The following is a 12,224-nucleotide window of genomic DNA, read 5'->3' on the forward strand; positions in this document are numbered from 1 at the left end:
AAGTATCATAGTGTGTCCATTCCCGTTGTCTAGTTCAATGGTAACATTGTTATAGAATGTGAGAAAGTTGCTAAAACATGACCTTCAATTAGTAAACCCATGTTGTTCATTGCAAAGTAGAGATTCACTGTCAACCCATTTCTGAATGAAGGTCCTAACCAATTTTTCTAAAATCTTCACCACCACTGTTGAGATACGAATTGGTTGATAGTTGGATACATTGGTCTTTGCACCACCCTTGTGCAATAGAATTACTATACATTCCTTCCATTCCTGTGGAATCTTCCTGGTCAAAGGAATATCCAGTTCAGCTGAAAACTCTTTTAGAACACGTGCTGATATTCCATCAGTCCCTATTGCTGAACTGTTATCCAATTTGTGCAACAGCTCTAATACCTAGGCCTCAAACACCTGTGTTTCTTCATCTAGTGAAGAGGTAACAGTGAGCTGAATGTTGTGTTCACCAGGTTGATAGCTTTTAATGTAAATGGGCAATTGTTAACTGACCAAACTCTTCTGCATCTATAACCCTCACACCATCTGGATTTAGAAGAGATATTCTTTCATATTCATTCTTTCCTTTACTTGCAGCATATTGATAGAATTCTTGTGGATTGTCTTTAACACACAGAGACGGTTTCTTTTCATACTCAGACTTTGCTTTCCATACAACAGTTGTGACTATTCTAGCCTGCATTTTATAATGTTCATAATGGACATCATCCTTATGCAAATGGTATTCCTTCCACATCGTCCTTTTCTTACGAATCTCTTGCTTAATAAGCTTACACATCCATTTATTTTTCGAACTCTCGTGACACATTCTGATATCGCATCATTTAAGTATTGTTTAAATGCTTTCCATGTACGGTCGATATTCTTTTCATCCAGCAACTGATCCCATTCCACTGAACTCAGTGTACTCATCAGATGGTCATAATTTTCTGCTTTGTAGTTCAGCATGTAACCTTTTCTGAATGGACAATTCATAAACTTAGTCACTTCCCAAGTGAGTACCACATGATGTTTGTCACCAACTAGAGGCAGAATAGTTACGTCATTAACTGAAACGTCCTCTGACACTATAATCAAATCTAACACTCTTTGACCTCGAGTTATTATTTGACACCTCCAGGGAGTCCAAAGACTCATCGAGGGAGAGTGTGCCAACAGCATCGAACAGTTGGTCCCCTTCCAACTACTAGCTGTGCTCAAACTTACTTAACTGAGCCATTAGTAGCAGAGGCTCTACCAATCGACCAACCTTTGCAGCCAAATGTTGCTTGAGGAAGTTGTCCTGCAACTGCTCAATAAATTCATTTTCATTCTTCTCATGAGATTCTACTGCTACCCAATCAATATTTGGATAATTAAAGTCTCCCATTATGATTACTCTTTTCGTGCTCATCTTTTCTATTTCGTGATGCATTTCTTCATCACTAGTAACCGATCCACCAGGTCTGTAACAACACTCCACTTTGTAATCAGTTTTGTTAGATTCCACCTCACACCAGATGGCTTCAAACTCACTGCCACATGAAATATTGTTAGTAGTATTACTGTAATCATAGGTCTCAACTCTAACTAGATTTAAGTCATCCGATATTATCAGCATGCCCCCCTCCTCTCCTATCCTCTCTATCCTTCCTAAAAATACTGTACCCATGACACTCGATACCAGTTAGTAGGTCTGATTCTGATAGCCAGGTCTCATTAATACCTACAATGTGAGGTTGCAACATATTGACTAAGGCAACAAACTCTATCCCTTTGTTTCCGATACTCCTAGCATTTGTGTACAGACATAATAATCTATCTGTTGGTTCTTTTGTATTCTCTTGTCTGCAGTCTGGCTGACACAGTTGGACAATTGCAGATCTCTATTATTCTCTAATGCCTTACACATGTAGACATCTTTGCACACACACACATGCTGATAACCATGATTTGCAAAGCTTTCGAATCTTGGTCTGTGGTTTCTACTCCATATAAAAGAACAGGTGTAATGATTGTCTTGTATTATGTTGGAGGTTTAATGGATTTTTTACAACACTCAAAAAGAATTAAAATAGAATTTAATACTTTGAAGCAGCAGCTCTCAGAAACCAACAAAATCATAATAAATACGGTTGCATTAAGCTTCCGAAGATTTGGGAAACACTCATCACCAGAGGTGCCACCTTACATTCCAGGCCACCTACTACTGCCCTTAGAGGGTGCTCCACCTAGATAGGACTTTAGTGTCACCCACGTGGTTGGGCTTAGTATTGTAAGTTTTTGTGTGCATGTTACATTAAGTGTTTTTGTAATCCCCGTAGATGTCCTAGTGACTAGGACGAAATATAGGAAGTATTAAATTCTATTTTAATTCTTTTTGAGTGTTGTAAAAAATCCATTAAACCTCCAACATAATGTCCTCACAGCACTTAAGCCTCTACACAAAAAAAAAAAAAAAAAGATTGTCTTGTATATTTCTATTTAAACTTTGCATGATAGAAGTTTGGAAGATAATAAATGATGTAGTGAATGAAGAGATCTATTGGAGGCATGTAGCTTGTATTTTTGCACTAATTTTATTATTTTGAGTAATATATTGCCACCTAGTTTGTAGCAATGCAACTATCAGTACAACTCACAGGATCATAGGTATACATACGTCGCTCCACTCCCCATCATGACAACAAGGTGGAGATACCATCAGGGAATTTCTTGCTTCTACACTTGAACAAAACAATGACGTGATTTACACTGTTGAATAATATTTCTTACACAGCTAAAGCTAGGTTATTAAGCCAGTTACTTCTATCTTTTTTTCTTTTCTTACTGCATTTTACTTTGAATTTCAGGTTACTGATGGCAAAGTGATCATTTACTGTTTCTACATACAGTATTGTTACTGTTTCTTGATATCTTTAAATATTCAATTTTATCCTAGTTTTTCAGAAAAAGTTTTGAGCTTCCTAAATGTTATCATCTGACTTTCATGGAGTCAGAGACATGGCAGGTACACAATATTGCACACAGTGCTCATCCAACTGTGCCTTAAACTGATTCATGTGTCTACATCCACAACACTCTTAGGCAATGCATTCCACTCACCAACCAGTCTCCATGAAAAGAACATTCTCCTCTGCTCACACCCTCCTTATACAGTTTCCAGCAATATCCTCTTGTTCTACCTCCCCTCTCCCATTCTATGAAAATCTCTTCCACATCAAACTGATAACAACCACTGACTACCTTATATGTCTCAATTATATCCCCCTCTTCCTCCTATTCATGAGGTTTTCCAATATACATTCTCTCAATCTGTCCTCTTACTCCACATGACTACTGACCATCTTTGTGAATCTTCTCTGGATCCTTTCCAACATATCCTCATCACCATGATAACCTGATGACCAAATCTGTATGCAATAATCCATATCAGGACTGATCAAGGCTTTATAAAATGGAATCATAACCTTTCTATTTCTGCATGTCAGGGTCTTCTGCATCATTGCCATTATCCAGTGTGACATCTTCACAACTTGTGCAATGTGGTTCCTGAATTTCAGGTCCTTGTCCACCATCACTTCCAGATCTGTCATCTCCTCTAGTTCCTTTAAAGTTACACCACCATGTGTATACTTTGTATCCCATCTTAGCTTACCAAATTTAAAAACCTTACACTTTGCAACATTGAACTGATAGTTCCACTTACTTGCCCATTCATGCAATCTATTCAAGTCCTTTTCTAAGGCCATAACTTCTGCTTGACTCTGCATTGCTCTCCCAAGTTTTACATCATCTGGAAAGAGCTGCACATCACTAGTCATACCTATCCCAATATCACTAACATACAAATCGAACAACAATGGCACCAAAACTGAACCCTGTGCTACACCACTAGTAATCTTCCTATATGGGGGATGTAGTATCCCAAAATAGGAAGATTACTAGTAATTTTCTGATACCTATCTGACAGCCAGTCACTGATTCAACTCAGAAGTCTGTTATCCGAATCCCATCTGTTCAATTTATTTAACAGTTTGTCATGTGGCAGTCTATCAAAAGATTTTGCAAAATCCAAGTAAACCACTGTATACGCATCTCTCCTGTCCAAGGTATTTATCACCTCGTTATAATACATAAGTTAGTAAAATATGATCTCTCTCTCTCTCTAAAAACCCATGCTGATAACCATGTCCTTGTCCACCATCTCCCTAAAAACCCATGCTGATTACAGAGAATACTACTTTTATCTACCCATTTCTGAATCTTACTTCTCACCAATCTCTCTCTCTCTCCCTCAAATCTCTCTAGTAACTCCACCACAACTCCAGATATACAGAATGGCCTATAATTTGATGTCAAAGCCTTATCACTTTTATGCAGTGGAACAATTTTACCCACCTTCTACTCCATTGTAACCTTTTGCTGTTGTAAGACTCTTATTAAACAGGCATGGCAATACTACTGCTAATTCCATGGAATATTCCCTTAAGGCACACGGTGAAATGTCATCAAATGCTATTGCCTTATTGACATCAAGGTTATTTATTTCTTCAAATACTTCCTGCTCATTCACAATTAAGCCAGTCCCTCCTATATCCTCTGCACTCAAGTTCCTCATGAGTACACTCTAATCAAGATGAAACACCCTCATAAATTGATCACTGAATACCTGAACAATGCCTTTGTCAGCAGTTACTATTCTACTATTTTCATCTATAAGGGTGGTCTGAAAAGTTCTTGGACTAACAATGAAAAAACAAATTTTTAATTTCAAAATTATTTTTATTTTTCAAAATAATCTCCCTTCAGAATAATACATTTATTCCAGCGATGCTCTAGCATTGTTATCCCATCCCTGTAGTGGTTCTCAGTAAGATCTGCAAAATACCCCTCTACAGCTGCAATCACCTCTTGATTCAAAGGAAAAAAGCAAGAAAAGGAAGGAAGAGTTTTAGTTTTGGGAAGAGATAGAAGACAGAGAGAGCCAAATCTGGGAAATAAGATGGATGTTCTAACAATTCATAGTGCAGATCCCTTAATTTTCCCATTGCCAAAACACCTTTGTGGGCATTGTACTGATGAAAGGTGCTTTTTTTTTTCCTGCAAACTGGGTCTTTTGTCACAAATTTGTTTGTCTAGTCTGGTTAAAAGATCGGAATAATATTCCCCAATTATTGTTTTACCCTTTTCAAGATAATTAATAAACAAAATGCCTTTAGCATCCCAAAACACCAATGCCATGACCTTTCCTGCTGATGCAACCGACTTTGTCTTCTTTGGTGCTGAACAACTGGCTTCTGTCCACTGTTTTGACTACTGTTTGGATTTTGGTGTGTAATCATGAATCCAAGTCTCATCCATAGTAAAAAATCGACACACAAAATCAGTTTTATTCTTATTAAAATGCTCCAAACACTGTTCCGAGATTTTCATGCGACTGCATTTTTGATCTGCTGTGAGCAAGCACGGCACACATCTTGCACAAAGCTTTTTCATATTCAATTCTTCATGCAAAATATACCCTACACATTCTTTTGCAATGCCTATAGTCTTAGAAATTTCACGCACTTTGACTTGCCGCTCATCCAATACCATATCGTGTACTTATTCAATGATTTCTGGTGTTGTTACACTTTTTGGACGTCCTTCACGTAGATCATCTTGAAGGCTGGTACAGCCACATTTAAACTCGGCAGCCCATTTCTTAATTGTCGAAAATGAAGGAGAAGAGTGCCCATAAACATTTATGAACTTTGAATGAATTTCTTTTAGTGTTAAACCTTCTTTTACAAAGAATTTTATAACCCCATGATACTCAATTTTATCCATTTCAAGGGATACAGACAACACTTTTGACAGTTGTATAAAACAAACTACTTGATAGAATGACTTGCAATTTCACATGGATGCTTATGACAGATGCACGAACCTGGAAAAAAAAAATCTTGCCGATAGTGTTGCCATCTATGGTCGAGGCTGAGAACTTTCCAGACCAACCTCGTACATTGCTTAACTTAACTTTTGTATATACATATTATTTACTAGATATTTTTGACTAATTATGTATTGCTAGCCTTTGACATTGTGTAACCTTGTTGTAATTTTGTTTATATATAGATACCACATTACTAAACTTAATTTTTATGCATGCATATTATATAATAATCCCTTTTTGACTATTTATGTACTGCTGTAATAGCATTTGCTGTAATTTTATCTATATGTAGATACTGCATTCCTTGCCTTGGTTTTTGTACATTCATTTTGTTTATTAATTTGTACTGTTGACTATTGATGTACTGCTGTAACTTTTGACCCTGTGTGTTGCTGTGACTTCTGCAGTAATTTTGTTTATATGTAGATGCTGCATTGTGGAACTTAATTTTTGAATGTCCATATTTGTTTACAATTTTCTTTGTTTATGTATAGCTGTAACCTTTACTGTGGCATAGTATGACCTTTGTTTTTTTGTGCTAAATAAACTATAAACCAAATTACACCAAAAACTTCACCACTCCCTGGAAGTTACGAAAGAAAATTGTGAGCAAGAGAGTAAGGAGTAGTTTCTTTGCATGGAGGGTGGTTGAATCATGGAATGCATTGCCTGATAGAGTGGTGAGAGCAAGAATGGTCAATGAGTTGTATGATAGACTTTGTGTTTCCTAGGAGGGACCTCCCATGATGAGTCTTTTGACTCCATAATAATACTATGGAATCAAATATAGCCTGAATAATAATAATAATAATTATCCTTCTAGGAATAAAGCCTACTGTACCAGAATGGAACACACTAATCAAGTAATCATTAAGTAGCTCAATTAAGTTATCAGCATTATTCACCTGAGTCTCATCTTCATCCAGCAAAGTAATCTATCCACAATCATAATAGTTTTTCTCTCCTCGTAGCAAAAAAAAAACCACCGAGGGATTCTCCTTGGATTGCAGTTCTGTTCTTTTCTCGTAATCTAATTTTTCTCTTTCCTTACATTGCTAGTCACTTTCCTAGTCTGAACTTTATATTCATCATCAACCATTGCTGGCAAAGGTTGGTCGATTGGTAGAGCCTCTGCTACTAATGGCTCAGTTAAGTAAGTTTGAGTGCGGTTAGTAGTTGGAAGGGGAACCAATTGTTCGATGCTGTTGGCACACTCTCCCTCGATGAGTCTTTGGACTCCCTGGAGGTGTCAAATAATAATAATAATAAAAATAATAATTTTCCACCTCTCTCTTTATGTCTTCCATAATCTCTTTTTCATCTGCAATTAATCCTCTTTAATTTCTCATCATATCCATTTGACTCCAAATCACCATCTTCTTCATTTGAGGTATACAATCTGCCACTGTTGTCAACAGTTTCTTCTTTAATATCCTCCATGCACTACTGATCTCTCTTCCTTGAAATGAAATTCTTTCATCCATTGTACTGCTGCAAGCTTTTTCTACATCTATTATAGTTGCCTGCCTCATAATTTCACATAAATACCTTCTGTCTTGATGTTTCTACATGCCTATACGCTATGACCAAATCCAAAACTTTTGATCCTTGTGTTCCCTTTCCCACATTCTGTCTAAGACTATTGTCCTTCAAAAAATCTAAAAATTCACTTTTCTTATTATTGTATGCTGTCTCCTCTGCCCAATGTATATCTCTATAGTTGACGACCCCCATAATGATCACTCGCTTCACTCTTGCCAAACTAATTTGCCTAAACATTTCCTGAACATCACGATCTACACCTCCTGGTCTATATCAACATCCCACTAAATATCTTATAAACATATCTCACACCACATATAAATATACTCTAAGCCATTAGTGTTATTTCCAATGTAATTCTCACTCTGAGAGGGTACAAATCATCTCTTATAACATTCCATTTACCTTCTCTATCCTGCCAAAATATACTATATGCTTTAATATCTATCCCATCAGAACATCCTCCTCAATTAACCGAGTTTCAGTAATACCAATAATGTTTGGAAAGAATGAGTCAAGCATTATTGCTAACTGATTTCCTTTATTCATAATGCTCCTAGCATTTGTATACAGAAAAACCAGTGAACTGATGGTATTCTTATATCCATTACTCTCTGCAATATAACGTACACCCTTTCATTTCTTCAGCTACTATCCCTACATACCTGCTACATTCTACCCTTGTAATTCTGGTTTCCCAGAAAACATCAGTTTCTCTAAATGCTAGTGTCCTTCTGCATTTAAATGTAATCTGTCTCTTGAATAAAGCTTTCTTTTTCCCTCAGATGTACTCCATGCATCCACATATTCCAGACCTTTCTTCCTACACATTCTTGCTATAATCTCATTCAGTATTACTGCTCTTCTCATTCAATCTGCATTATCATACTGAGGAAACACATTCACTAACTTTTCTTAGACACATTTCTGCTGCACTATTCCTAACATCAAACTCAAATCTCACACTATACAATTCACACTACCTCTCAGGTCATTTGTACAAACCATTACTATCATCTCCTCTACATTTTCGTCCCACTTTACTGTCATTGCCAACCTCTCTATCATTTCACCTACAAGGCATTCTACTCTGCAGATTCCCAAATCACTGAATCTCCATACATGATAGTCTTAACAGATTAATTCATCCTCCTCTCACTAGCAAGCCTGCTCTTTCTGTTTCCAATCTCTTTCTCCTTTCTCTCATCTCTCTCTCTCTCTCTATTTTTTGCTTCCACTCTCTCTCTCTCTCTTGACTTTCTCCAATTTTCTCTGTTATCCTGTCTCTCCCATTCTGCCGCCTTGCTCTCTCACACACCCAATCTTGTTCTTCTTGCTCTAGCCATCCTCTCCAGCCTTCTAATCTCCTAATTTACCCTCATCAACTCATTATTCATTCCTTCCATTTCCTTTCTCAAAAGTCTTATTTCCCTCTCCATACATCCTGCCCTTAATTGACATTTACATACACAATCATGGCCATTAAATATCTCCCTATGCCACACTGCCTAAGGTCAGATCCATATGTACATCTTTCAAATTTTCTTCACCCTCCAACACTGCACTGGTATCCACAAAACAATTAGCATTTATCTGTTTCCAAAGCACTATCTTTGTTGCTGCTAAATCCCAAGATCAAAATACAGGTAACTCTCATTATAAGTGGGGATTGTGTTATTGAGAATCACCATGTATATTGAAAATATATAAAATCATAGGTTTATAACATGGGATAATAGAGGTTGTTATAATAAACCAGAGATTCCAATCTTTCAAGATTAATTTAATCATAAATACACATCTCACATCACATCTTCTTTATACCCTCTTTTACATTGCGGTGTCGAGGGTCCATTGATCATCGGACCTCAATCCGTTTACAGGATAAGGTGGTCAGCCCTATTCCCCGGTATATCCTATGGCCTGTAGTGTTAAGTTCTCAAGGCCAGTTTGCCTGCTTTGCGGGATGAAAAACCCCAGAATAAACTGAGGGAAAACCCTGCTGTCCACACCCAAGACTGGCTAACTTGGCTATGGCTGAGGAAGATCCTTCAGCTCCTCACGTCACCGACGGGAATCGAACCTAGGACACTCCTTCTCCAGGCATATGGCATAAATACACCCATTTTTAATACATATTAAGACATAAGAGTAGCAAATAAAATATTTGGTACTTATAAAACAAATATCTCTTTAATTAGTGCTTCATTTTCAATATTAATATGTAGCACAACTCTCCTGAAAAATATTCTGTGAAAATCTGTGACGTTATCAAGCCCTTCTTATTTGCTCTCCAAAGAATAAGCAATCTTGCCTTTACATATCCTTTCAATGACTATGGGTTTTCTGAGTAATACACCACTAGAGGTTCTGTTTTGTAGTTCTCAAAAGCAATGCACAGCAGTCTTTGGTGGATTTAAACCTAGCAGTGGTTGGATATGTACGTATGACTGGACATACATGCCAGTCTCATCTACGTAAAAGACCTGCTATCTTTCCTTTTAAGAGCTCACATAATCCCCGCCCCTCCTCTCTTCCACCTATTCACAAGGCTTTGCAACTTACATTCTTTCAATATCGTACACACATTCCAAAGACCACTGACCATCTTTGTGAATCTTCTCTGGACCCTTTCCAACATAACCTTGTCACAATGAAAACCTGGTGACTAAATCTATGCACAGTACTCCATATGAGGCCTTATCAAAGCCTTATACAGTGGCATCATAACTTCTCTATTTCAGCATGTAAGGGTTGTCCACATCATTGCCATTATCCAATGTAATGTGTTCACAACTTCTGCAATTTGGTTCCTGAATTTCAGGTCCTTGTCCACTATCACTCTTAGATCTCACATTTCCTCTACATCCTTTCAAGTTTTCCCACCAAGTATACTTTGCATCCCATTGTTGCTTACCAAATCTCAAAACCTTAAACTTTGCAACATTGAACTGACAGTTCCAATTATAAGCCCACTCATGCAATCTAAGTCCTTCTGTAAGGCCATAACATCTGCTTGAAGCTGCATGCATTGCTCTCCCTAATTTTGCATCACCTGTAATAAACCCATCTTAATATCATTAATATGCAAATTAAATAACAATGGTCCCAAAACTGACACCTGTGGTACACCCCTAGTGACTTTACTCTTTTGGGATACTACAACCCCATATACAATTTTCTGATACCTATCTGACAGCCAGTCACTGATCAAACTCAGATGTCTGTTATTATTATCATTATTATTATAATTTCGTGACACCTCCAAGGAGTCCAAAGACTCATTGAGGTAGAACACCTACACTACAACTCTCCGTCTCCATCCAACCTCTACTACTATCATTATGTGCATCAACACCATCTACTGCCCACCACCATCATCACTAATATTTTTTCTCTGTAATTGCATGTGTTCTGAAGGGCCGATTTGTCTGTATACGAGATGAAAAACCCAAGTTTCTGGGAGAAAAAAACTGCTAACCTCCATATGAGATTGGCTAACTCACCTTTAACACGTTCATTGCTGATATCGCGTAATACGAGTTCTCACCAAATGGCCGATCACGGGTTATCGCGTGGACGTCGCTATCAAGTAAAAATAATTTGGCCACCACACGAAATTCCAAATTTCAGCTTGGCAATGAACGTGTTAATTGACAAAATCCATAAAAGATTCGTCCTGTCACATCAATAATTGAACCTAGGCCTTTTCCAATCGAATTATGCAACATAGAGTTTCTTCCAATTGCACTACAGAGGCGCTTATTCAATCCCATCTGTTTCAATTTATTTAACAGTTCATCATGTGGCAGTCTATCAAAAGCTTTTGTAAAATCCAAGTAAACCACTGGATATGCATCTCCCCTGCCTAAGGTATTTGTCACCTTGTTATAGTACATAAGTAAATTAGTAAAACATGATTTTTTTTTAACAAACCCATGCTGATATGACAATACTGCTGTTATCAACCCATTTCTGTATCCTACTTATCACCAATCTCTCTCTCTCTCTCTCTCTCTTTATCTAGTACCTTCACCACAATTCCAGATATACAGATTGGCCTATGCTTTGTAGCCACAACCTTATCACCACTTTTATGCAGTGGGACAATTTTACCTTCTTTACACTCCCTTGGAACCTGTGCTGCTGTTATAAGGCTCTTACAAACATGGCAATCCTACTGCTAATTCTGTGGAACATTCCCTTAAGACACTTGGTGAAATACGAGTATCATCAAATCCTATCACCTTATTAGCATCAAGGTTATTTCCTCAAATACCTCCTGCTCACTCAAAATTAAGCCATCCTCTACTATTTACTCTACACTTAAGTTTCTCATGATTCCATCCTGATCAAGATAAAATACCCTTATAAATTTATCACCGAATATCTCTTTAATATCTTCTGCAGCAGTTACCATTTTACCATTTTTATCCATTAACATCATCATACCATGATCATTCTTCCTTCTACTTGCCACATATCTAAAAAAAACTCTTGGGTTTTTCTTCTCCTGATTTGCCATTTTCTGCTCATATTGCATTTTTGTTATTACTATTATTATTATTACTATTATTACAGGCAACTCCGGGAGTCATTAGACTCATCGAGGGAGGCCCCAAATCATATTCATCACAACTATTCGACATTCACACAGTATCTATCATACCTCGCCTTAAACTCATTCACTGTCACAGCATCCACCACAGACTCAGGGAGCGCATTTCACTACTCTAAAAGTAAAGAACCC

General features: G+C 37.3%; 1 protein-coding gene across 6 annotated transcripts in view; it reads right to left on the reverse strand.

The window, feature by feature from the left end:
* LOC150102890 (cilia- and flagella-associated protein 52) overlaps window positions 1–12,224 on the reverse strand; it is a 640,784-nt gene that overhangs the window by 43,523 nt on the left and 585,037 nt on the right. The window lies entirely within an intron of this gene.

Source organism: Typopeltis vanoorti, chromosome 9 (assembly GCF_054136105.1).
Source record: "Typopeltis vanoorti isolate ZY-2024b chromosome 9, IOZ_Tvanoo_1.0, whole genome shotgun sequence".
Taxonomy (NCBI): domain Eukaryota; kingdom Metazoa; phylum Arthropoda; class Arachnida; order Uropygi; family Thelyphonidae; genus Typopeltis; species Typopeltis vanoorti.